Source organism: Schistocerca americana, chromosome 4 (genome assembly GCF_021461395.2).
Source record: "Schistocerca americana isolate TAMUIC-IGC-003095 chromosome 4, iqSchAmer2.1, whole genome shotgun sequence".
NCBI lineage: Eukaryota > Metazoa > Arthropoda > Insecta > Orthoptera > Acrididae > Schistocerca > Schistocerca americana.
This window is the reverse complement of record NC_060122.1, coordinates 563,006,353-563,030,651: the sequence shown is the minus strand read 5'-3', so window position 1 is coordinate 563,030,651 and position 24,299 is coordinate 563,006,353. Positions and strand designations below refer to the sequence as shown.

The 24,299-nt window shown below is 44.1% G+C and overlaps 1 protein-coding gene across 3 annotated transcripts in view; it reads right to left on the bottom strand.

The window, feature by feature from the left end:
• Nucleotides 1–24,299, bottom strand: part of LOC124612921 — a 271,212-nt gene that overhangs the window by 221,323 nt on the left and 25,590 nt on the right. The window lies entirely within an intron of this gene.

Below are 24,299 nucleotides of genomic sequence, written 5' to 3'. Positions count from 1 at the left end.
CCAATGGCCCTGTCTCAATCTCAACATTTGCTTATGATTATGGAAAAGCGCTTGTAGCATACACTCCCAATAAAAATAAAAAAGTAGTCCTGGTATCATCAATGCATTTCGATAAGGAGGAAGACAGTGTCTCCACATTACCAGAAATAATTTGTTATTACAACATGACTACAGAAAGAGTCGACGTGTTAAGACAATTTGTGCCGTGCTTCGTCCATGAAGAGAAAAAGCAATCGATGGCTGATACGCTGCTTTCACGTTATCCTTGATATCGCTGGGGTAAACAGCCTAGTTCTTTACAAATGGAACATGAACAGGGAGCCATATCCCAATACAATCCATTCGACTTTTCTCAAAAACTTATCCACTGTGCTGCGTCGTCGACAGGAAAGGAGATTCGTATTGTACCTCCTGTGGAAAATCGATGTGTGAGGAATATAAAATTGTCATGTGCCCTGACTGCTTGACCTATGACGAAGAATGTTTATGATAAACAATTGCGATTATTTTTTTGTGAATTTTTTGTTGTTTTGTTTGTTGAATTTTATGGTTTATTATGTGACATTAGAATTGTGTACTTTGAATAGTAGCATGTCGGTATATTTTGAGCCTGGAACTGTAAGGGCTGAATTTACCAGACTGAGGTTACCAGTTATGTGTAAATACAATTTATATTTGATTACGTTGCTGTCAAATTTATGTTTTTCATTCTATAATGTCATTAGTTTTCATTCGTATCCACTTTCCACATGCTACAAGTTTGTTTGACATATGGGTCAATAAAGGCGTAGGACCCGACTCAACAGCAGTGTATGTGTGATCTGAAACCACCGTAGTAGAGGATTGAGTAACAGTCAATAGGTTTATTGTCAACATCTCACACCTATATGCTAACCCGTTTCCATTGCAAAAAACTTTTTATGCTGTGGATTTAGGTTGTTTTTGCAATCAATGCATTTGATAAAAAAAAATTTCAAAAATACAAAAACAAATTAACTATTTTTATTTAGAATACAGTACACTGTTCTTACGTTTCCTGCAGAGCTATCATACGACATATTTGAATGCTTTCGCTAATTAACATTGTTTACAAATGGAGAAACAAGTATCAAAACAAAATAGTATTTAATGTTTACAGTAGAGAAGTCCATCCAATGTTTCTTGCATATATTGCTGTAGGCCAAGTTAATATTTCATTCCAGAAGGATGACACGCTTTCACTGCCAGGAACAAATCAAAACACATTGTTTACTGTCTTCAATTTTCTTCACCCCAACAGGTACATTCGTTGCCTTGTAACACTTTTCATATGGGAACTGTGGTTTCTTGCTTTGGTCAATTTCAAGGAGAAGTTATTGGTCTGAAGCCCATTAATGAATTCCATTGCTTCCACAACACCGGCATTGATAATTTATAATGGAAATGATGAAACTTTGAAATATTTAGAGGTACCTTGTCAGTCCTTGGAACATCTCGTTTCAATAGAAAAGCAAATCTTCTTATAAATTGATAGCCACCACTTCTTGAAGTCTACTATTTCGTCTCCATCCACTAAATGCATGGTGAAATTACAGTTTACAGTTACTATACGTTCAATTAATTCACGGATTGAGAGCTCTTTTTACTACCCCAAATACCCGTCACATGGCAGAAATGAATGACCGCAGATAGGGTAAAAATGTACACTCTTTTCAAATCGGTCTAACTCCACAAGAGATAAATGCAGGCAGATCATTGTGTTGTGTTTGTTCTGTCCTGGGCAGTTATGAGAAAACAGAAGTAAGTTGTTCACATCTTGGGCTATATATTCGTTGAGACCTTGTATGTAGATTATGTACACAAAATACTGCAACACTCAACTGGCGCAAGTAGAACAGCTCTTGCAAATGGACATGAGGAAGTTGAACATTTTGTATGTAGTCGAAACATAAAGCAGTAGTTCTAGGATTACTCTCCAACTGTATTTTCCCATCTTGCAAGGCATCATAAAACATAAATCTTGGATGTGGACAATCTTCTCTGCTACAGCTGCTCATTTTTCTGCCTCATTGAATGGTTTTGACTTAATGTTTAATGTCAACTCTTTGCAGGTGCAGCAAGTGTCTACTTTAGATCTAAAGCAAGAGAAAAGTTTTCATGAAAAATTTTATCACAGTACTCGTATTTCACTGGCTGTTAGGATGTTTGGCAATAAAAAGTTGGTGCCTTTTTTCACAGATAGTTCACAGTCAACGTAGTGCACAGGGCGGCTACCACGCTGACTTTCCTTAGTGGGGAATGATGTAATGTGATCTGCAATTTTGACAATTTCCTTTGAAGGCATAGCATTAACACACTTACATTTCCCTCTTTCGACTTTCGCTGTCTGCCCACTACACAGCAATTAGCGAATTCTTTTAGCTCCCGCATAAATACTTAGAAAAGATTTTCTACATAGCTCAAATCGTTTGTCTCCAAGGAGAACTCAGTAGCTAAAAGATTTTTCAAGCCTGCACCCCTTCTCACTCCTTGGGTGGTGTCTTTTGACATAACTAACTGTGATCATTCGTTGCAGGAAAAGGTCCTGGTCATTCTTGCATTCTATGAGCTGAAGCTTGAGTTATGTTGTTTTCTGCAACAGCACTAAAACAGCTTCTTTGACACTTGCAGTCTTCTCCTGTCACCTTTTTCGGAATTTCTTTGCCTCTATAATTTGCATGTTCCTCTCCATGAATTTTAGCTTTCTTCATAATATTTCTTTGATATTCCAAAGAATGTATCATCCTTTTCTTCTCATAACTGGTAATACACGCCACTTCATCCATTTCAACAAGAATATTAAAATCAATAATGCCAATTTCTTTCGTACAGTTGTACCGCAATTTACTGTAGAGCCAACAGTTGAGAAGAAAAATAACCGAAGTCCTGCACTTCGGACGTTTCTGCACTCTGTTCAAACCTCCTACCTCTGTTTGAATGGCAACAACTGATGAATTTGGCTGTTTTCATGCACAGTCATTTTATACATTTCTTTTTTCTGGACCCTACAAAAACGAAACACTCTCTCTCTCTCTGTGTGCGTGCGTGTGTGTGTGTGTGTGTGTGTGTGTGTGTGTGTGTGTGTGTGTGTGTGTGCCAAGCACTGAGACTTGACTGGGCTAGCAGTATAGCTACCAGGGTGATTCTGACTCCCTGGGGGTAACACTGGCGCTAGCATCAGTTTCAACTTCTTCTTTCCATTTCTGGATAAACTTATTATATCTCTATATGGAAGAGAAAATGGAAGCTGTAGCTGAATCTCTGGTTTCATACTTAAAATCTCCATGTGGGGGAAAAAATAGCCTTTTAAAATGCAAAAAGAAAGAAAATTGATGAGACCCCTGGTAAAGTTTTTTAGCTGTTCATGCAATGAACATTGGACCAAAATCATTCAAAAGGTCATCAAATGAAAATGTGTTTACTGTATAAAAAGTTCGAATTGTCTGTAGAATGAAACTGCCAGAGACTGGAAACTGCAGAAAGTGATTTGATCTTTCAGACAATCCAGTTGTTGAAAGTGACTGTCAAGATCTTTTTCCAAATGACTTTGTTTTGGTGAAGTAGTTGGTGGTAAAAGGGGGAAGCAAACTTTCCACTGCGTTTCTCTTAGTCAAAAAGTTGCAACGAAGGGAAAGTTAGTTGAAGTAAATGGGGCTTCATGCCACTGACTCAATGAAAAGTACATTTATTCCAAAAGAACACAACATATTCACTGTTCCATTCCATTATATCATTGGAAAGCTTGCTGTCTCCACCAGAATTACATGCTGATGGGCATAAAATGTAGTTTAAATTTCCAGGGAGGATTTTAGTAAAAGATTTTTTAACAGTAAAAGTTTTTTGTAGTGTATTTTAAATAGAAAATTGAAAATTATACTCACAGACGTGAGTCTTTCATTGATACCTATCTTATCAATATTTTACAAAACATTCAGTTTTCAATGGGGATCATTGTGACCCCTTTACAGGGTCATACTTTTACTGCACTACACTAACATTTATTCCAGGACCATACGGTACATTTTTATAATACAGGAAATTCGCAGGGTCAATGTAACCCCATGTCACAGAGTAACACTGACTCATTTCAATTTTTTTTTTTTCTACTAACCTGTGAAAAATTTAACATACACAGTGCACTACAGCTGTGTGTACAAAAATAATGTACAATAATAAAAATCACAATGAACAGAAATTGATATAGGTATGAGATATTGTACATTAGTCTGGGATGACCAGTGTCTTTGGAATCTATGCTAGTTGATGTGGATGAGGTCTCTGTGTTCGAGATACCCTATGTTATAACCTTTAATCCTAATAAATTGCGTGGATATACAACGTAGAGCAATAGCGAGTTACATGCTTCCAACTCCGAATCTGTCACTCCACTGCCGTGCCGTGACATGCGGCCGATGCCGTTCATATCCAGGTGGCGCTCCCGCGCTCGGCCGAGTTGCGGAGCGCCTCTATCGCCGTGTTCGCGTACTGACGTAGCGGCACTTTTAAATCTCGTGGCACTGTCACAACACTTTTCCCCCCCCTTTGGGGGGGGGGGGGAACAACCAACAACAACACTCACTTCCGTGGAGGCACGGACAGTGCGGAGACATCCATGGCCTCTTGGGAGGCCCCGAGAAGATCCCGCGGAGAAACACGAGAGTATGGTCGAAAATGTCCAGGACGGAAGCTTGTGCGTGGAACGCGCCTCTTGGACGAGATGATGGGGGAAAACTCCGGAGCAGCATCCATAGGTGTCGTGGAGCTGTGGGTGTGCCCCAGCGAGATGGGTCCCGGAGAAGGCAGCGTCGCGACTGGGGCCGATTCCGGCGTACTCGGAAGCGGTAGCGACGTCGGCTGCAGCAACACGTTCGGAAGATCGGCAGCAGCGACAGGACTGGCTTCTCGGGCTGGTGGAGACGAAAGAAGGGGCGGTGGCACCGGCGTGGCCACCACTCGTGGGCGCATCTGGTCGTAATGGCGAACAACCATGCCGTCGTCCGTACATATTTCACAAAGCCGGCGGCCGCGAAGAGCCTGGACCACCCCTGGAATCCATTTAGGGCGAGATCCATACCCCCGTGCCCACACGTTGGCGCCCACCGGGTATTTTCCCGCACTAGGGGACACAGTGCGGGTGAAGCAGGTACAGTAGAGAGCGCGGTTGGCGGCCATGCAAGAGTTCAGCAGGGCTGCGATCACCCAGAGGCGTGAAGCGATAAGAACTCAGAAATTGCAACAGAGCGTCATCTGTGGAAAAATCACTAAGGAATTTTTTCATTTGGCTTTTGAAAGTGCAGACAAGGCGCTCGACCTCCCCAATCGATTGCGGATGGAAGGGCGGTGCTGTAACATGATGAATCCCTTGTCCAGTACAAAAATCACGGAAGGCCTGCGAAGAGAACTGAGGGCCATTGTCCGTGACTATCGTGGATGGAAGACCTTCTAGCGCAAAGATTTTGGACAAAGCCAGCGTCGTCGCCGCAGTGGTGGGCGACGGACATCGAACAACAAACGGAAACTTCGAGAAGGCGTCAATCAACAGTAGCCAGTAAGTGCCGAGGAAGGGGCCGGCAAAGTCAGCGTGCACCCGTTCCCACGGCTGCGCCGGATCAGGCCACGGAGAGGGCATAGTACGAGGTGCAGCCAGTTGTTGAGCACACTGACCACACGCAGCGACCATGTGGGCGATGTCCGAATCAATACTGGGCCAATAAACGTGCCTGCGGGCCAGGGACTTAGTCCGAGAAATCCCCCAATGGACTTCATGCAATAGTTTGAGAACATCTTTGCGAAGAGAGGCTGGCACCACGACCCGTGGAGACGCGCCTTCCGTGGCCAGAAGAAAAACACCCTCACGAACAGACAGACGATTTCGTGTTTGTTTTGAATACAGTCAGAGAAAGTCCCTTTAGTCAAACATAGTGCCAGTAGTGCTAGTGTTTGTTTGCAATACAGTCCAGAGACAGGTAGTGCTATTTTCATTGTTTTCTACAAGAAGTGCCTAGCAACCACAGTTTAGTGAATAAACAGCCGCCTTTAGTGAATTAGCAGTCTAGTTAAAGGTTGATTAACTCTCTTCAGTAAATTGAATCCTTACGATGGATAGAATGTGTGACTGCTGTGTACGTACGCAGGAAGAGCTGGCCACTGTTCGCGAACAGCTGAGCGTGTTGATGGCCGCGGTCAGCCATCTTCAGGCTGCTGCCTCGGAGTGTAGCGGCAGTGGGGAGTCTGGTGCGTCGCAAGGTACACCCCAGGTGTTACATGCTTCACCCACTGTCCCTGCTGTCGAGACATCTTCGCGTGTACTGGGCGCAGTTGGGCCACCCTCTCCCCAAGGGAAGTGGCGGGTTCAGCGGCGTTCGCGGCGCACGAGGCGGAGGGTCAATGTGGAGGCTGGCCGTGTGGCATCGCCCGCTCTGCCTGTGAGTGGACATGTGGCTGCTCCTTCAGCAAGGTCCGAGCAGGCACACGGGGGGAGGGGTTTATTAGTTATTGGGAGCTCCAACGTTAGGCGGGTGATGGAGCCCCTTAGGGAAATAGCGGGAAGGTCGGGGAAGAAGGCCAGTGTTCACTCTGTCTGCTTGCCAGGTGGGTCTCATCCGAGATGTGGAGGAGGCCCTACCGGCGGCGATAGAGAGCACTGGGTGCACCCGACTGCAAATTGTTGCTCATGTCGGCACCAATGACTCCTGCCGTCTGGGTTCAGAGGTCATCCTCAGTTCGTACAGGCGGTTGGCGGAATTGGTGAAGGCGCAAAGCCTCGCTCGCGGGGTGAAATCAGAGCTAACTATTTGTAGGATCGTTCCCAGAACCGATCGCGGTCCTCTGGTTTGGAGCCGAGTGGAAGGCGTAAACCAGAGGCTCAGACGATTCTGCGGAGATCTGGGGTGCAAATTTCTCGACCTCCGCTATCGGGTGGAGAAATGTAGGGTCCCCCTGAATAGGTCAGGCGTGCACTACACGCCGGAAGCGGCTACAAGGGTAGCGGAGTACGTGTGGAGTGCACATGGGGGTTTTTTAGGTTAGAGAATCCCCTCCCTAGGCCCGACAAGACGCCTCCTGAGACGCAGCAAGGTAGGAGTAGGCAAAATGCAACAGGGAATAACAATATTAATGTGCTAATAGTAAACTGCAGGAGCATCTACAGAAAGGTCCCAGAACTGCTCTCATTAATAAACGGTCACAACGCTCATATAGTACTAGGGACAGAAAGTTGGCTGAAACCAGACGTAAATAGTAATGAAATCCTAAACTCAGATTGGAATGTATACCGCAGAGACAGGCTGGACAGTGAAGGGGGAGGCATGTTTATAGCGATAAGAAGTGCAGTAGTATCGAAGGAAATTGATGGAGATCCGAAATGTGAAATGATTTGGGTGAAGGTCACGGTTAAAGCAGGCTCAGACATGGTAATTGGGTGTCTCTATAGGCCCCCTGGCTCAGCAGCTGTTGTGGCTGAGCACCTGAAGGATAATTTCGAAAATATTTCGAGTAGATTTCCCCACCATGTTATAGTTCTGGGTGGAGATTTTAATTTGCCGGATATAGACTGGGAGACTCATACGTTCATAACGGGTGGCAGGGACAAAGAATCCAGCGAAATTTTTTTAAGTGCTTTATCTGAAAACTACCTTGAGCAGTTAAACAGAGAACCGACTCGTGGCGATAACTTATTAGACCTTCTGGTGACAAACAGACCCGAACTATTTGAAAAAGTTAACGCAGAACAGGGAATCAGCGATCATAAAGCGGTTACGGCATCGATGATTTCAGCCGTAAATAGGAATATTAAAAAGGGTAGGAAGATTTTTCTGTTTAGAAAAAGTGACAAAAAGCAGATTTCAGAGTACCTGTTGGCTCAACACAAAAGTTTTGTCTCAAGTACAGATAGTGTTGAGGATCAGTGGACAAAGTTCAAAACCGTCGTACATAATGCGTTAGATGAGTATGTGCCAAGCAAGATCGTAAGAGATGGAAAAGAGCCACCGTGGTACAACAACCGAGTTAGAAAACTGCTGCGGAAGCAAAGGGAACTTCACAGCAAACATAAACATAGCCAAAGCCTTGCAGACAAACAAAAATTACGCGAAGTGAAATGTAGTGCGAGGAGGGCTATGCGAGAGGCGTTCAATGAATTCGAAAGTAAAGTTCTATGTACTGACTTGGCAGAAAATCCTAAGAAACTTTGGTCTTATGTCAAAGCGGTAGGTGAAATGTCCAGACACTCTGTGACCAAAATGGTACTGAAACAGAGGATGACAGACTAAAGGCCGAAATACTAAATGTCTTTTTCCAAAGTTGTTTCACAGAGGAAGATTGCACTGTAGTTCCTTCTCTAGATCGTCGCACAGATGACAAAATGGTAGATATCGAAATAGATGACAGAGGGATAGAGAAACAATTAAAATTCGCTCAAAAGAGGAAAGGCCTCTGGACCTGATAGGATACCAGTTCAATTTTACACAGAGTACGCGAAGGAACTTGCCCCCCTTCTTGCAGCGGTGTACCGTAGGTCTCTAGAAGAGCGTAGCGGTCCAAAGGATCGGAAAAGGGCACAGGTCATCCCCGTCTTCAAGAAGGGACGTCGAGCAGATGTGCAGAACTATAGACCTATATCTCTAGCGTCGATCAGTTGTAGAATTTTGGAACACGTACTGTGTTAGAGTATAATGACTTTTCTGGAGACTAGAAATCTACTCTGTAGGAATCAGCATGGGTTTCGAAAAAGACGGTCATGTGAAACCCAGCTCGCGCTATAGTCCACGAGACTCAGAGGGCCATAGACACGGGTTCACAGGTAGATGCCGTGTTTCTTGACTTCCACAAGGCGTTCGATACAGTTCCCCACAGTCGTTTAATGAACAAAGTAAGAGCATATGGACTATCAGACCAATTGTGTGATTGGATTGAGGAGTTCCTAGATAACAGGACGCAGCATGTCATTCTCAATGGAGAGAAGTCTTCCGAAGTAAGAGTGATTTCAGGTGTGCTGCAGGGGAGTGTCATAGGACCGTTGCTATTCACAATATACATAAATGACCTTGTGGATGACATCGGAAGTTCACTGAGGCTTTTTGCAGATGATGCTGTGGTGTATCGAGTGGTTGTAACAATGGAAAATTGTACTGAAATGCAGGAGGATCTGCAGCGAATTGACGCATGGTGCAGGTAATGGCAATTGAATCTCAATGTAGACAAGTGTAATGTGCTGCGAATACACAGAAAGATAGATCCTTTATCATTTAGCTACAAAATAGCAGGTCAGCAACTGGAAGCAGTTAATACCATAAATTATCTGGGAGTACGCATTAGGAGTGATTTAAAATGGAATGATCATATAATGTTGATAGTCGGTAAAGCAGACGCCAGACTGAGATTCATTGGAAGAATCCTAAGGAAATGCAATCCGAAAACAAAGGAAGTAGGTTACAGTACGCTTGTTCGCCCACTGCTTGAATACTGCTCAGCAGTGTGGGATCCGTACCAGATAGGGTTGATAGAAGATATAGAGAAGATCCAACGGAGAGCAGCGCGCTTCATTACGGGATCATTTAGTAATTGCGAAAGCGTTATGGAGATGATAGACAAACTCCAGTGGAAGACTCTGCAGGAGAGACGCTCAGTAGCTCGGTACGGGCTTTTGTCAAAGTTTCGAGAACATACCTTCACCGAAGAGTCAAGCAGTATATTGCTCCCTCCTACGTATATCTCGTGAAGAGACCATGAGGATAAAATCAGAGAGATTAGAGCCCACACAGAGGCATACCGACAATCCTTCTTTCCACGAACAATACGAGACTGGAATAGAAGGGAGAACCGATAGAGGTACTCAAGGTACCCTCCGCCACACACCGTCGGGTGGCTTGCGGAGTATGGATGTAGATGTAGATGTAGAAGAAGGCGCAAGGCATGGTAGTTGCGAAGGGGATCCGATGCCCGGGCCTTGGTCCTGTCCGGCCAACCCCGTTGAACAAAACCAATCACCTGACGCAGGACCGGGTCCCGCGAAGTAGCCGACGCGACCTGCGAACCTGTAAGGGGAAAACCCTCGACCGCACGACGCTCTTCCTCATCAATGTGGAAACAGAGTAGTTCAACTCGATCGAAAACCGGGTCGGGGCCCATCGGCAAACGCGACAACGCGTCAGCGTTGGCGTGCTGGGCCGTGGGGCGATAGTGAATCTCATAGTGAAAACGAGACAAGCATAAGGCCCAACGTTGCAGGCGGTGAGCTGCCTTATCCGGAAGCGACGCCGAGGGGCTGAATAGAGAGACCAGCGGCTTGTGGTCGGTGATGAGGTGAAACTTAGAACCATACAAAAAAATGCTGAACTTTTGTAGAGCATAAATGATAGCAAGCGCCTCCTTTTCGATTTGAGAGTAACGCCACTGGGCATCGTTGAGGGTCTTGGAAGCGTAGGCGATGGGTCGTTCCGACCCATCCTCATACCGATGGGCGAGAACAGCCCCTAGGCCATACTGTGACGCGTCAGTCGCCAGAACCAAGTGCTGACCCGGATGGAATGTGGCAAGACAAGGCGCCGACTGCAAATGAGCCTTCAGGCGGACAAAAGCCTGCTCACACTTGTCGGACCAGCAGAAAGGAACGTTTTTGCGTAACAGCTGATGCAGAGGATGAGCCACCGTCGCCGCGGAGCGAATGAATTTGTGACAATAAGCAATCTTGCCTAGAAACGTCTGAAGTTCTATGACCGTAGACGGCCGGGGTAGAGCGGTAATGGCCGCAACGTGCTGTCGTAGAAGACGTATCCCCTCACGGGACAAGTGGAAACCAAGATAAACAATGGAGGGTTGGAAGAACTGTGACTTGTCCAGATTGCACTTCAACCCAGCCGAATGCGGAACCCGAAACAGCGAACGCAAATTGCGAAGGTGCTCCTCGGTGGAGGCCCCCATGACAACAATGTCATCCAGGTAGTTGATGCAGCCGGGAACGGAAGCCATGAGCTGTTCCAAAAACCGCTGAAAAATGGCCGGCGCGCTAGCGACGCCAAATGGTAACCGCTGGTACTGATACAACCCACAAGGAGTGTTGATGACGAGAAATTCCTTGGAAGAAGCATCCAACGGCAACTGATGGTATGCCTCTGATAAGTCAAGTTTGGAAAAGAACTGGCCCCCAGCGAGCTTGGTAAATAACTCCTCAGGACGGGGAAGAGGATAAGTGTCAATGTGGCTCTGAGCGTTGACAGTGGCTTTAAAATCACCACGATTGGCGATGCCCATTCGCTGGAGGTAACAGGAAGGAGAATCCCCGAAGCTGTTAACCTGTCTGTCTCAGCCTTGACAGGTGCACGCAGCACCATCAGAATAGGGCGTGCCAGGAAAAACTTAGGGCGAGCCGTAGGCTTAAGAGTGATGTGGGCTTCAAAATCCTTGGCACGACCCAGACCAGCAGAAAACACGGACAAGAATTCAGAACACAATCCATCCAGCTGTTGATACGGAATATCCTCAGATATGAGGTGCACATCATCATCAATGGAGAACCTGAACAACTGGAAAGCATCATAACCGAACAGGTTTCCAGTGCCGGCATGATCCACCACATAAAACGTGAAGGGCCGAACAACAGACTTGTAGGCAGTGGAAGCATCAAACTGGCCAACGATAGGAATTTTCTGCTTATTATAAGTTCTCAGATTTCGTGTAACTGGGGACAAGGGAGGGGAGCCCAGCTCCAAATACGTGCGAGAATTAATGAGAGTTACTGCAGAGCCAGTGTCCACTTGCATGCGAATGTCTTTATCCAGAACACGAACAGTAACAAACAACTTATTTCTTTGAGAAAGCACACAGTTAACGTCCATGTCCGATGCCTCGTCCTCGTCGACAGGGACTTTGGGGGACTGACACACAGAAGCAATGTGGCCTTTTTTCCTGCATGAATTACATGTGGCCCAACGTTTTGGACACTCGGCCCTGTCATGCTGTACGAAACAATGTGGACAAGAAGGAAGTGCGGAACGAACCTGCTTCTGTGGTTGCTGTTTTCGCTGAGAGCATGGCGGCCCAACGCGACGTTGTTGACGCAAGTGAACCGCCGCCACATCGTCGTTCCCCTGTGAAACAGGCAAATTGTCCGTGTCGAAAGTGGTCTGTACAGCGCCTACATCACACCACGCGTCTATTTGCGGACCAGCAGCGTGAGACACTTCAAAAGATTGAGCGATGATTAGAACTTCCGACAACGACAGGTTTGGCAGTTGTAAGGCACGTTGCCGAACTTTATCAGGAGCAAGCCGGAGAATAGCATCCCTAACCATTGAATCAGCATAAGACTCATGATGAGTGTCCGTGACAAACTGACATTTCCTACTCAGACCGTGTAGTTCCGCCGCCCAAGCCCGGTAGGATTGATGGGGCTGTTTACGACACCGGTAGAACGACACGCGGGCGGCAACGACATGGGTGTTTTTTCGGTAATAGTTAGACAATAAATCACACATTTCTTGGAAGGACAAAGAGGCTGGTTCCCGCAGAGGGGCTAACTGAGATAGCAGCTGGTAGATCCGTGGGGAAATTCAAGCTAGAAATAACGACTTACACATAGGAGCGTCGACAACGCCGAAAGCCAAGAAGTGTTGCCGCAAACGCTTCTCATAATCCTCCCAGTCTTCAGCGGCCTCGTCGTAAGGAGGGAACGGAGGCGGAGAAGAGGAAGACAGACGATGAGTAAGCGACGTCGACAACGCCTGAATAGCAGCCGTCAGCTGTGTCTGTTCCACCTGAATAGCAGCCGTCAGCTGTGTTTGTTGGTCAATGAGCGCTTGCAGAAGCTGTTCCATGTCTGCCCCGACACGAACACACAATTCCACAACGCAGGAAAAAAAATATCCGACCTCGTCGCCAAAAAGTGTTATAACCTTTAATCCTAATAAATTGCGTGGATATACAACGTAGAGCAATAGCAAGTTACATGCTTCCAACTCCGAATCTGTCACTCCACTGCCGTGCCGTGACATGCGGCCGACGCCGTTCATAGACAGGTGGCGCTCCCGCGCTCGGCCAAGTTGCGGAGCGCCTCTATCGCCGTGTTCGCGTACTGACGTAGCGGCACTTTTAAATCTCGTGGCACTGTCACAACACCTTATTACATTTGACCTCGGGATATGCTCTAAGAATCTACAACAGTTGAATATGAAAGATGTTGGATGGTAGTTTTGTGAATCACTTCTGCTACCCTTCTTGTAGAAAGGTGTGACATGCACATTATTTTGTTTACTGGGCACAGATTTTTGTTTGAAACATTTACAATATGTAAGGTTAAAAGAAAAGCTAACTCAGGTGCAGTTTTGGAACAGTATCTGACAGGTATTCTATAAGGCCCCTGTGGCCTAATTCAATTGGCTGTTTTTCACTACTACAGATACCAATATCTATGGTCCTCACCTTTTCAGTGGTGCAAGACTCTTCCTTTGTTACGATGGATTTGAAAATGGTGTTTGGCATTTCTGCTTTTATTTTACTAATCTCAATTTCAGTTGTAGTGGAAGACAAGACCTAAAAACTTTTTAGGGGGTTGGGTGTAATAACTTATGTTCTCCCGACTTATGTCTTCCTTGTACAAGGCCCCTCAACCTACCACTGACATACCACTCGAAGTGGATGAGGGCAGACATATCCTACTCTTCTGGTAGAGGAGACATTATCTACAGGACAGGGTAGTACATGGTGGTATTAATTAAACTTGTACTACTTGAGATGGCCCCCATGAAAATTGAGTGATCATACGACAATGAAACTGTGGAAACATTTGTAAGTATATGTGGAAGAGAAATAACTAATGAACCATTGAAAGAAAGACATTTTAATTCCCAAAAGAGGGTAACATTTATTAACTGCATACCGTGTTATGTTCCAGGTTACAAATGTTGCTTAATGTGACAACCATCTGCATTCACAATAGCCTGAAAGTGTACAGATACCACTCACTATTTTTCAGTTTCAACATTTTGTTGATACAGAATCAGCAATCTTCTTTTAATATTTCCTGAAGCCTGTATTAACAAATCTGCCACAGTAGCATTACATATGTCTGGTGACTAGTTTCAAACCAACTGGCCATTCTCAATCTAACCTACTGAGACTGCACTGAAAGTGCCTGATCTTAATAATGAACAATCTTAATAACGAACATCACAATGGCAATATATACTTTACAGAGTAACCATTGATAACTGTCACAATCAACAAGTGCTTACTTTGCAAGTCAGCACATGTTGATTATGACAGTCATCTGTGATTATTTTGTGAGACTTCTGTAGGTCAAACTTGGGAATGAACCAGCTGATTTGAAATTAATCGCCAAACATATGCACAGCAACTGTGACAGATTTGTTAATAGACACTTCATGAAACATTTCACAATTGTTCACAGCACTTTTCGAATGGTGGGGTATGGAATGTTCAGCTGTCATGGCAGCTGGTGCATACTGCTTCATGGTTGCACACCATCCTCAGCCATGTCAACAATAACTTCTTCAACAATTTGTGGTCCAATAGGCTGTTGGTCTCTCCTAGGAGCAATTTCCAAATTGACAGTTAATTTGCACTTCTGAATCATGTTCTCCAATGCCTGTGCAGAAAAAGGACCTCTCTGTATTCCTTTAGTGCACCGATACTCATGAAGAGCAGCAGCACAATTGCTGCTGTTTCGCTAAAACAGCTTCACAAGTAAAGCTCTGTTCACATTGTCCAGATCCATGTTTACTATCTGCATGTGCAATGCAGACTGATGCTTGTTTTTCAACACTACGTACCAGTACCAGTGCCTCATGACAAGTCATCACACAAACACTATTAACACACAAAACCTGCAGCAAACAGTCTTAACATCATTTCTATTAAGATGGGAACCCATCAAGTAATAGTTTTCCGTCTACACTGGCTTGAATAGTGAAAGTTTAATTATAACCACATTGTACTTGAGGTAACTTTGGGATAAATCTTTTGGTAGCCAACCCATGACATCCGTTCACAGCAGCTTCCAATTGCTTGAAAGCAGCCACAACACACTCTAGCTGATTAAAAACAGCAACTAACTCATCCCGTATCCAAGAACAATGTTCATAGCTTTCTGTTCACTGCTGCTATGACTGTGTAAACCATAAACAGCGCCAAAGTCATTGTAAGCTATGCACTGAATGAAGACCAATAGTGCAAACCAGGAAATCAAGCAACAGAGCTGGTTTATAGCTGGGGTATGTGTAGTAATATGACGATGTAAGAAACACTTCATATGGTACAGAACAGAAAGATACTGGATGCCCTGAGGACCTAGCATTGTGTGAGCAGTATGACCCATGCACCACACCAGTTCTGTCATCTTGCAGCTCGTGGCAGAGACCGCTGCAGAATCTAGATGTCCCTATCAATATCTGCTAAAGGTGGGAATACTATTCGCTCTCCTCCTGTCCCCAAATCAGTTCCTCACATAGGCCTAATACTGGCAGGAATTGTGTCGTTTAAAGCATGAATCGGGGGTGGGGGATGGGGGGCAGGGGGAGGTGTAGTAGCATGGCCTCATCTGTACTGGCCAATTCTGATAGCTTGGATTGGTATTGCAGTGGCAGTGTTGAGGAGCTGCCATCATATAATAGGCAGAGTGCTATGCTGGTACAACTGGGGCTAGACCTGTCTGCGTGCTTCAGGTTGTACTGGAGAGTAGAGGCACTGGGTGATGGCTGGTTTTATTGGTGGATCAAGAGAGTGTGATCAGCCAAGACATCAAATAGCTGATGTCCACTGTAGACTTTGACCACCTGGGTGCATCCTGAGTGTCAGCCAAAAGTGTGCACCTAGACCTACATGCAGGCCGGATTTTACTTAGGTTGGGATCACTGCAAAGGGCACGGGAGGTCCAACAGACTTTGATGCCTGTGCACATGCGAGATTTTGGCTGAACTGAACCACTGATGGTGGTGGATAGGTTTGCAATGAGTTAGCTGTGGAGTGCTTCCTCAGTTGATAATGTCAGCATTTCTTACGCACTTGAGTCTTAAGCATCATTACCATTCACTAAGCCTCTGTGTTAGAGGCTGAGTGGAAGCAGCACTGGTCAGGTGCTCACTACTGTTGCATTGACAGGAATCTTCTAACAGCTGTTACATAAACTGGGGATTGTTGTCAAGACACTAGTGCATGTAGCACTCTCTCGATCACAAAGCTTGCAAGAAGGGCACATATCGTATGGTAGCATGAGAGGTCGTTGATGGCATCTCTGCCATAAAGGAAAAGTTGGAGAGATTAACCCCTGAAAGGCCTGGCAAAATAAATGAGTACACTCTACTGGGAGTGGTCTGGGGATAACTGAAGATAAATTTAATGGTAGGGCTTGCTGATTAAGGCATCAGAACAACTAATTTTTACACATGCTTGGATTGTCAGGCTCAGTCTTGTTTTTTATAAAAATTCAGCTAATATGGATGGAGCAATTTTTTTGCAGTGACGGAGAAGTAGAAATATTAGTCTGAGCATGTAGCTATCTACATCTATTAGGTAATTAAGGAGAAATAGCACTTGTGCTGACTGAATCAAAATCTGGAATATCTGTTTTCCAGACACTGTATTTGACTGAACTAGCAAATCCACTTAAGGCCCTAATATGTAAACATGAGAGAGAAGACAGTTTCTCAAGTCCAGTTTTAATTTTCTGAAAGGTGTGCACTTGTAAACACAGGCACTGACAAAACTTTGCACAGCACAGGGTTGTGGGCTGACACTGTGGCTACTTTGTGTGCTGTAAGTGGATAGTCGTCCAGAGTTCATTGCAAGTGTTGATCATTTGTAAAACAAACTATTTTCAGGTGATCCAACTCTGCGTCAAGGTCAATAGGCAGGTGGGACAGAGTGCCTGCACTGGATGTTGGGTAGTGGGGTGAAAGTGAATTTCATAGTTATATCCATTTAAAAACAATGTCCACTGCTGCAGACACAGCTCTGGCTGTTCCAAGAGCTTAGACCATTGACAAAAAATCAAAAGTAAAGGTTTGTGGTTGGTTAACAGGTAGACTTTGCTGCTACACAAATGTACATAAAACTTCCCAACCCGATAGCTTATTGCTAAGGCTGCCTCCTCAACTTGAGAACAGCTCATCTGCATCACAGCTAATGTTTTGGAAGCACAGGTGATTGGTCTTTCGGAGTCGTCCAACAGTTTATGGGACAAAACTACCACAATCCAGAATTGGGATTTATTCACTGCAAGCATAAACTGCAAGAGTGTTGTATACAGCACCATGTACTGTTTGATTCTGAGACACACCTTAAGGGGGTTGAAAAGCCCGTTGATAGGCAGCTGACCACATAACTTGATGCCCCTTTTTGTGCTGCCGATTCAATGAGTGCGTGGTTTGTGCTGTTTGGAAATAAACTATGCATAGTATGTGATCTTCCACAGAGAAGACTATAACTGTTTCAGGTTAGTAGGTGCTGGCATATTTATCATTGCATGAACAGTGTTGCACATGGGCATAATACCTTCACTACTTAAGAGATGCCCCAGATATTTAAAACTGGGATTGAAAGAATGACACTTGTTTAACTGATAACATAAGCAGTTTTCGAAGAGCTTCCTGGAAGGAGATTCAGGGTTCCTGCAATATTCCACATGCATTGCTAGTACAATGATGATGTATAAATAGATAATGCATTGTAATATCCTGAGTCAACTGCAGCAAGTATTTTTGGAATATGGGGAGGATACCAGCAACCCCAAATGATAAATAACAATACTGGTAAAGCCAATTGTGTATTTAAGACCAGCAGCTGTTTTGATTTGCTATCTTATGGAGTTGCTTGTTTTAAACTGATTTTTTTAAAAATATTGTCCACCAGCTAGTTTTGTTAATAATCCTATGGGAGAAACCTAGGACAGATGTATGATGATTATGGGTTAAACAGACAAAACATCTTTATCAGTATCTCATTGCACTGTAAATTCGTGTAAAATTGAGTGCAACAAGAAGAGAATTGACAGTTCCAGGGTTTGTGACCTTATCATCATGGTTGAAAATCTGCATGACAGTAGTTCGTGTCAAATGGTTACAAGTGAGGTAAAAGCTGCAGTCATCACTGAAGGATACTCCAAGAAGGGTTATCATAGTCAGTAATACTAAAATGGGGTGATAAATGAAGACTATAATGACTAGAAAGTCAGTTAGCTTAAACTGCTAGAGAAATAAAACATATACATAAAAAATTCAAAATTATATAGCAGTGCAGATGTAAAAAGTAGCTGGAGGCCACTATGCCATTCCAAGTAGTAGTAACCCCCCCCCCCCCTACACATCCACCTGACACCAAGCATTGAGGTGTTATAAATTTTACTATAAAAATCCGCTTTCTCTCAAGAAATATGTACTTTTTTTTTTAGCTGCTATCCTATCATCCACAAGTAAATGGCTGATTGCTTGTGTCAGATCAGCCAGCAGTGGACATTCTGTTATGATGTGGGGTATTGTGAGATAACAATCACATCTGCATTGGAGGAGTCCTCATCAATCTGCATTGGTGGAGTCCTCTTGACTTAGAACAAACTTGTGAGTCTCGTGTACCTGATACGTAGTCACCACTGTAAAATGGCATCGTCTTTAGAGAAATATGTCATGATTTGGTGGACCTCTTGATTGGCTTCAGCTTGTTGAGGTTCGTGGTAGCTTGCCTTTCCATAACCCAGGTTTTCAAAATTTCCTGCAACAGCTGAAATCATAGGTCTGTGCCCAGTATTTGTGAGTTTGCATTGGTTCTCTAGCTAATTTGTTGGCAAGCTCAATTCCTGGAATACTCACATGGCTCAGAACCCAGATGAATGTTACAGTGGTTCTGCAGCTGTGGATGTCAACTAATAGGTTTTGGAAGTAAGTGACCAACACATTTCTGCAGTTTCACTGAGATATGCCTTGTAAGCAGCTCATGAAGTCGCAACAAACAAGGAAGTCCTTTGTGGTGAGAGATTTAATGGACTGCAGAGCCCATGATATGCCACCCAACTCTGCAGTATATATACTGTATGGACTCAGCAGAGAATACTTTTCAGGCCTCTTTGTGTATATATAAGCATAATCTATCGTGCCAATTTTCAATCCATCTTTGAAGATGAATGTCAAATTTGGGTACTTGTGGAGAACTGAATGGGAAAAGCACCCAAGAATGATGGAATCAGCATTTTCCTTAGGTCCACAGAAAAGGTCCATTGAAATCACAGGACTGTGCACACACTACAGTGTGCTGAGAAGGAACTCATGTTTACAGAGAATACGGGATAGCTGGAGGTCCTTATATAGAACTTCCAATCGTGTCCCAACTGGTCTACCTATTTTTGGGTGTAAACAGTGTGAATTGTTGGCTGTAAAACAAGAATTGAGTAACATGGATAGGCAGGCACCTGACAGATTGTGACCGCATAGTTCATCAAGAGTTGCTGGTGTCTGGCCCTCATGAGGGTGGAACACCAGCTTCCACTAAGAAGGCTGTCAACATTGCCTTTAAGGAAGTCACTAGTCACCACCTGCATACAACTGTGATGGACAGGGTCTAATAAGCAGAGTACTGACGGTGCTACCGATCCATAGGCAACGCATCCATAGACCAAAATCAAAGCTCCATATAATCACAGAAGAGCCATGTGTAAGTACAGGTTTCCACGGTGATTGTCACTGTCAATAAAATTCTTCTGGGCTGTTGATTGCATTGTCAATATATAAAATTGTCTGACATTTCAGCCAATTACAATAGTGGCCAAAACATCAGAGAATTTCATGTACTGACAATGTGGTCAACAGCCCAGAAGAATTTTACTGACAAGAACTGTGTGGTCTATGTACCTTAAGGAGCTGTCGAGAAATCTGAGTATATTAATTTCCCTCAGACAATTTGCCTTGAGCTGGTATACCTGTTGTCACCTGTTAACTTACTGTCAAATAACAGGCCTAAAAATTTGAAAGTTTTGATGACTTCAAGTAACTGGTTAACAAGGTAAAGTACAGAGTGCGGATTGCAGATGCACAGTCCTGAGTCTACAAAAATCCGTAACACAAGTTTTTGCAGGAGAAAATTGAAACATAAGATTCAGGGTCCAGTCATGTACTTTCTACAAGGCCTCCTGAAGTTGGTGTTCTGTGGTGCACAATGATGTTGAGCTATAATACACGTAAAGGTCATTCACCTGCAGTAACAGTGAGATTTAACATCCCATGGTAGTCAGGGTACACTAACTGCGATGGTGAAGAGGGTTACGCTCAGAACTGCCCTTGAGGAACCCTCAATTTCCTTTATGTATTGGTTTCTGAGGTTTGAACCTATACAGACCTGGAACAATGGGAGGGATCAGAAATTCTGTATAAGCAACCCTGGAATCACCACTCATGCAGAGTAGTCAGAAGCTGATAGAGCCAGGTGGTATCAAATGCTTTCTACAAGTCAAAGAACACAGCAATCAGGTATTGGTGATGTGCAAAAGCATTGCTCACGCTAGATTCCAAGCAAATCGGTTGGTTTGTGTTGGACTGGAATGCCCGAAAGCCACTTTTAAATTGAAATACATGTCATCTGACTTCTAGGCACCAACACAGTTGTCAGTTGACCATTCTTTTGAATAATTTACATAGCCATTCATTAGAGAGATTAGTTGATAATTATTCAAAATCAGAGTATCTTTCCCAGAACAATAATACCCTCCCACCACTGGAGAGGAAACTCCTCTTCCTGCCTAATACAACTTAAAAACCTGAGGATGTGTTTCATGTTTTCGTTGCTAAGGCATTTAAACATTTGACTGTGGATTCTTTCGGGTCCAGAGGCTGTGTCGCGACACTCTGCTAAAGTGCTGTGGGATTCCCAGTCTCTAAATGAAACATTGTATGATTAAAGGCCTTGTGCACAGAAGGATAAATAGTTTCACTCCAGCACACAATTCCAACTTAGGAAATTAAGATGGTAGTCACTGCATACAGCCAATTAGGTGAAATGTGCCACGAAACTTACAGCAATGACTTCAGGATCAGTACAGATGTTGCCACAGAGAGAGAGAGAGAGAGAGAGGACAGGTACTACTACAGATACTCAGTGGTTGGAAATGCGGCGGAGTGTAGTCATATTTGCAATAAGTGGGTGTTGGCTCTCATAAACTATATATGTTGATCCCAACACTCCAACTTTCTCTTCTTTATTAAAAATTGTGCTCTTGCAAAAAGTCTCTTGAATGATATTAACATAGTAGGATGCCATTCAGTCAATGAAGTGCACTTCGACTCCCTTTGATAGCTGCAGCTATTTCTTCAGATCAACAAGGCACTGGTTTCCAGCAGGAAGAGCCTTAAGAATAGAGTATTGTTGCTTCATGAAAATAGTATCTTATACCACTGCTGCGTCATCCTTTTCTTGACTGGTTTTAAAAATTGCTCTGGTGATATAAGCTTGCTAGTTGGCTTTCCAAAGCAACCAATTTTGTGCATGTTCTGTTGGTTGGTGGTTGGAGAAAGAGAGAGTAATAGGAAAGTGATTGCTGTCACGAGGTCACCATGGACATACCAATGGATTGAGTGTGAGATGCTAGGGCTACTGCCGAGTATGTTCCATACGCTGTAATGAAACATGTTGTAGCTCCTGTGTTAACCAGGCATGCTATCAATTCTGAAATTCATTGCTCGATTACTTGGCCCCTGCTAGGTGTGGCGTAGCTGTCTCATAGAAGATTGTCAGCATTGAAGACTGCCAGAAAAGCCAGAGCTTGTAATGCAGTGGCACCTGATCACTAAAAGTGTCGAACCTTATGAGCATGCAGACTGCAATAGGTGCCCTCTCAGAGTTAATGCAATTTACGCAGTAGGATTTGTAATAGCAAGGAACTGGGTTTCTGAGAGCTACATCTCCTGAAGTTCCATTCCCAGCTGTAAAGTAGCCATTAACTGATGGAGTTAAGCCAGCTGATGATATGGTAGCCATTACAGTTTCACCAAAGGAATGTCAGATTGGGGTCAGAGAAAGCAGTGAAAGCAAAAAGGAACTACAAATTACTTTGCTGCTGAGTCGTACTCCACCTGAATGGGCAATTCTTCATCGGCATTCGTGTGTTTCACCACAGAGCTGGGGAGAAGGGTATAGGGGTTTGGATCAATGAGAGCAGTAAAATTTAGTTTAACTTTTGATTTATCCTTCTTGTCCTCTCAGGTTTCAGTTGCTGCGACTCTGTCACCCACTGGATGGTGGTACACTATTGGTCTCCATTTTCCTGGGAGGAAGAAACCTTGACAGGTGTTCTCTTCCCTGATGATGCACCAGGGGAAAACAAGGTATCTCTAGCTGCACTCAAGTGCTGGTTACCACAGGTGCTGTGTGTCTGGGAGTCTAGGAAGCTGATGCCCTCTATATTGGCACTGACTTGAGGCTAGGTCCAAAGATCTTGCCATCGCATTATGGGTGGATTTTGGCACAATATTTGCAAAGTTTGACATCTTATTGACTGGAGTAGAGTCATTCAAAATTTCTCTTACTATCTTGATAAGACAGGCGGTCATTTTTTTTATATCTCTGGATGTTTTCCTCTCTTTTGAAAACAGAAAATGTCAGCGAACAAAGGGGGTGTGGTTCGCATTCTGGGTGGTTTAAGCTTGTAATGGGGTGTTAATGAAGGCTGCCGTCATGCCCTGTCCTTCTGCACACACCCCAAAAGTAGTTTCACTAGTTTTGTGGGAGAACATGTGGATAAAACTCAGGGCACCTAAAACATCTTATAGGAGTGGGAGAATAGGGTCTGACACCAATCTTATAAAGCATGGCCTTAACTTGCTCACAGATATAAAACTTCCATCAAAGGCTAGGCTGAAAGCTTCAGTGTCCAACCTGTTATCCTTAGGTTCTCTCTGAATGAGACGAACAAAATGAAGTCCATGCTGCTCTAGGCTGGCACACAGTTCTTAATGTTTTTGTAGCATTAGGTCCATACAGAGACTGACTAATTGAATCCTGTTGGGTTTGTTATGAGGAGAGATGGTAACCAGTATATCATCAAGCTAGCAACAGGCTTGAAGGGCATGTGACTGGTGGGCATTCAAAGTTTTGATCAATAGATACCATTTTTCATTTTCCTTTTTGCAGCAACTTCTCAGAGCCTCCCATTACATTTTCAGCAAAAAAAAAACATTGGCTTCATTGTTGCAAAAGATTCTCCATCAGCTCTGGAGCATATCTAGAACTGGGTGAACTGTCCACCTCCATTTCTCCTTGCTTGCCCCTCATCCCATGGTGTGGCCAAAGAAGGTAACATCAGGGGTTGTAAGTCTTTGCATTAAAATATCTGCTGAGATGGCCGTGTTGGCAGAGACACCAGTGTGGGTGAGACTGATCCATTTCACTGCGGATCTTCCGACCTGATGGTACTCGTTCTAGCAGAATGCTGTGCCCTGTGGTGCTACGCCACCATGACAAAGGCTACCTCGCATAGCAGTTCCAGTGCTCAGGAATGGACAGGCACCTACTTCTCAGCATACATGGGGAGGTTACAGCTCAGGCATCAGCAGTGTGATCCCTGCATTGCCAGGAGGCTACTTCTGTGAGGGTACATAACAAACCCCAACCCCTCCCAAATGCTGATTGGCTATCATAATGGATTTCAGGTGCGAACATAAATCCACTTTCGTAGTAGGTACAGATCACAGTGCAAGGTGTATAAATTACACACCACTAAAATGTTCTTCCACAAATGCCCCACACTTCTGCGAAATTTAGAAAAGTGGAGATCAAACCCTGAACGTGGACTATAAGTAATTAAGCCAAACAGGTTGAGGGAAAGGTTGTAAAAGGAGCTACACCTGACAGGCATCATAATAATAGCCATGTTATCAATGTAATATCAATGTAAAAGCTTGACTAGGTATAGGACTCCTTTTAGCCTCTCGCCTCTTACAACAAGCAATAAATAACAGCAGATCTATTCTAGTCCAAGACTGCATATGATAGAGATCAATGGTGGACTGAGCATTGATAATCACATAGAAATCACCACATTTGCATAAAGACCTATTAGCTTTTTTAATGACAACCATAGGTGTCATCCATTGACTGGATGATGCCAGTGCAATGACGTCCATCCTGAAGCCACACGAGTCGGCCTGAACCTCATTTCTACCAGCAAACGATAGTGGCAAGCTTTACTAAATTTTGGCACCACTGATGGTTCTATAGATACACTATGCAATAAAATTTGTTACACAATTTAGTGATGGTTCAAATGTTTCTCTGTACGAGTTGCAAAGAGA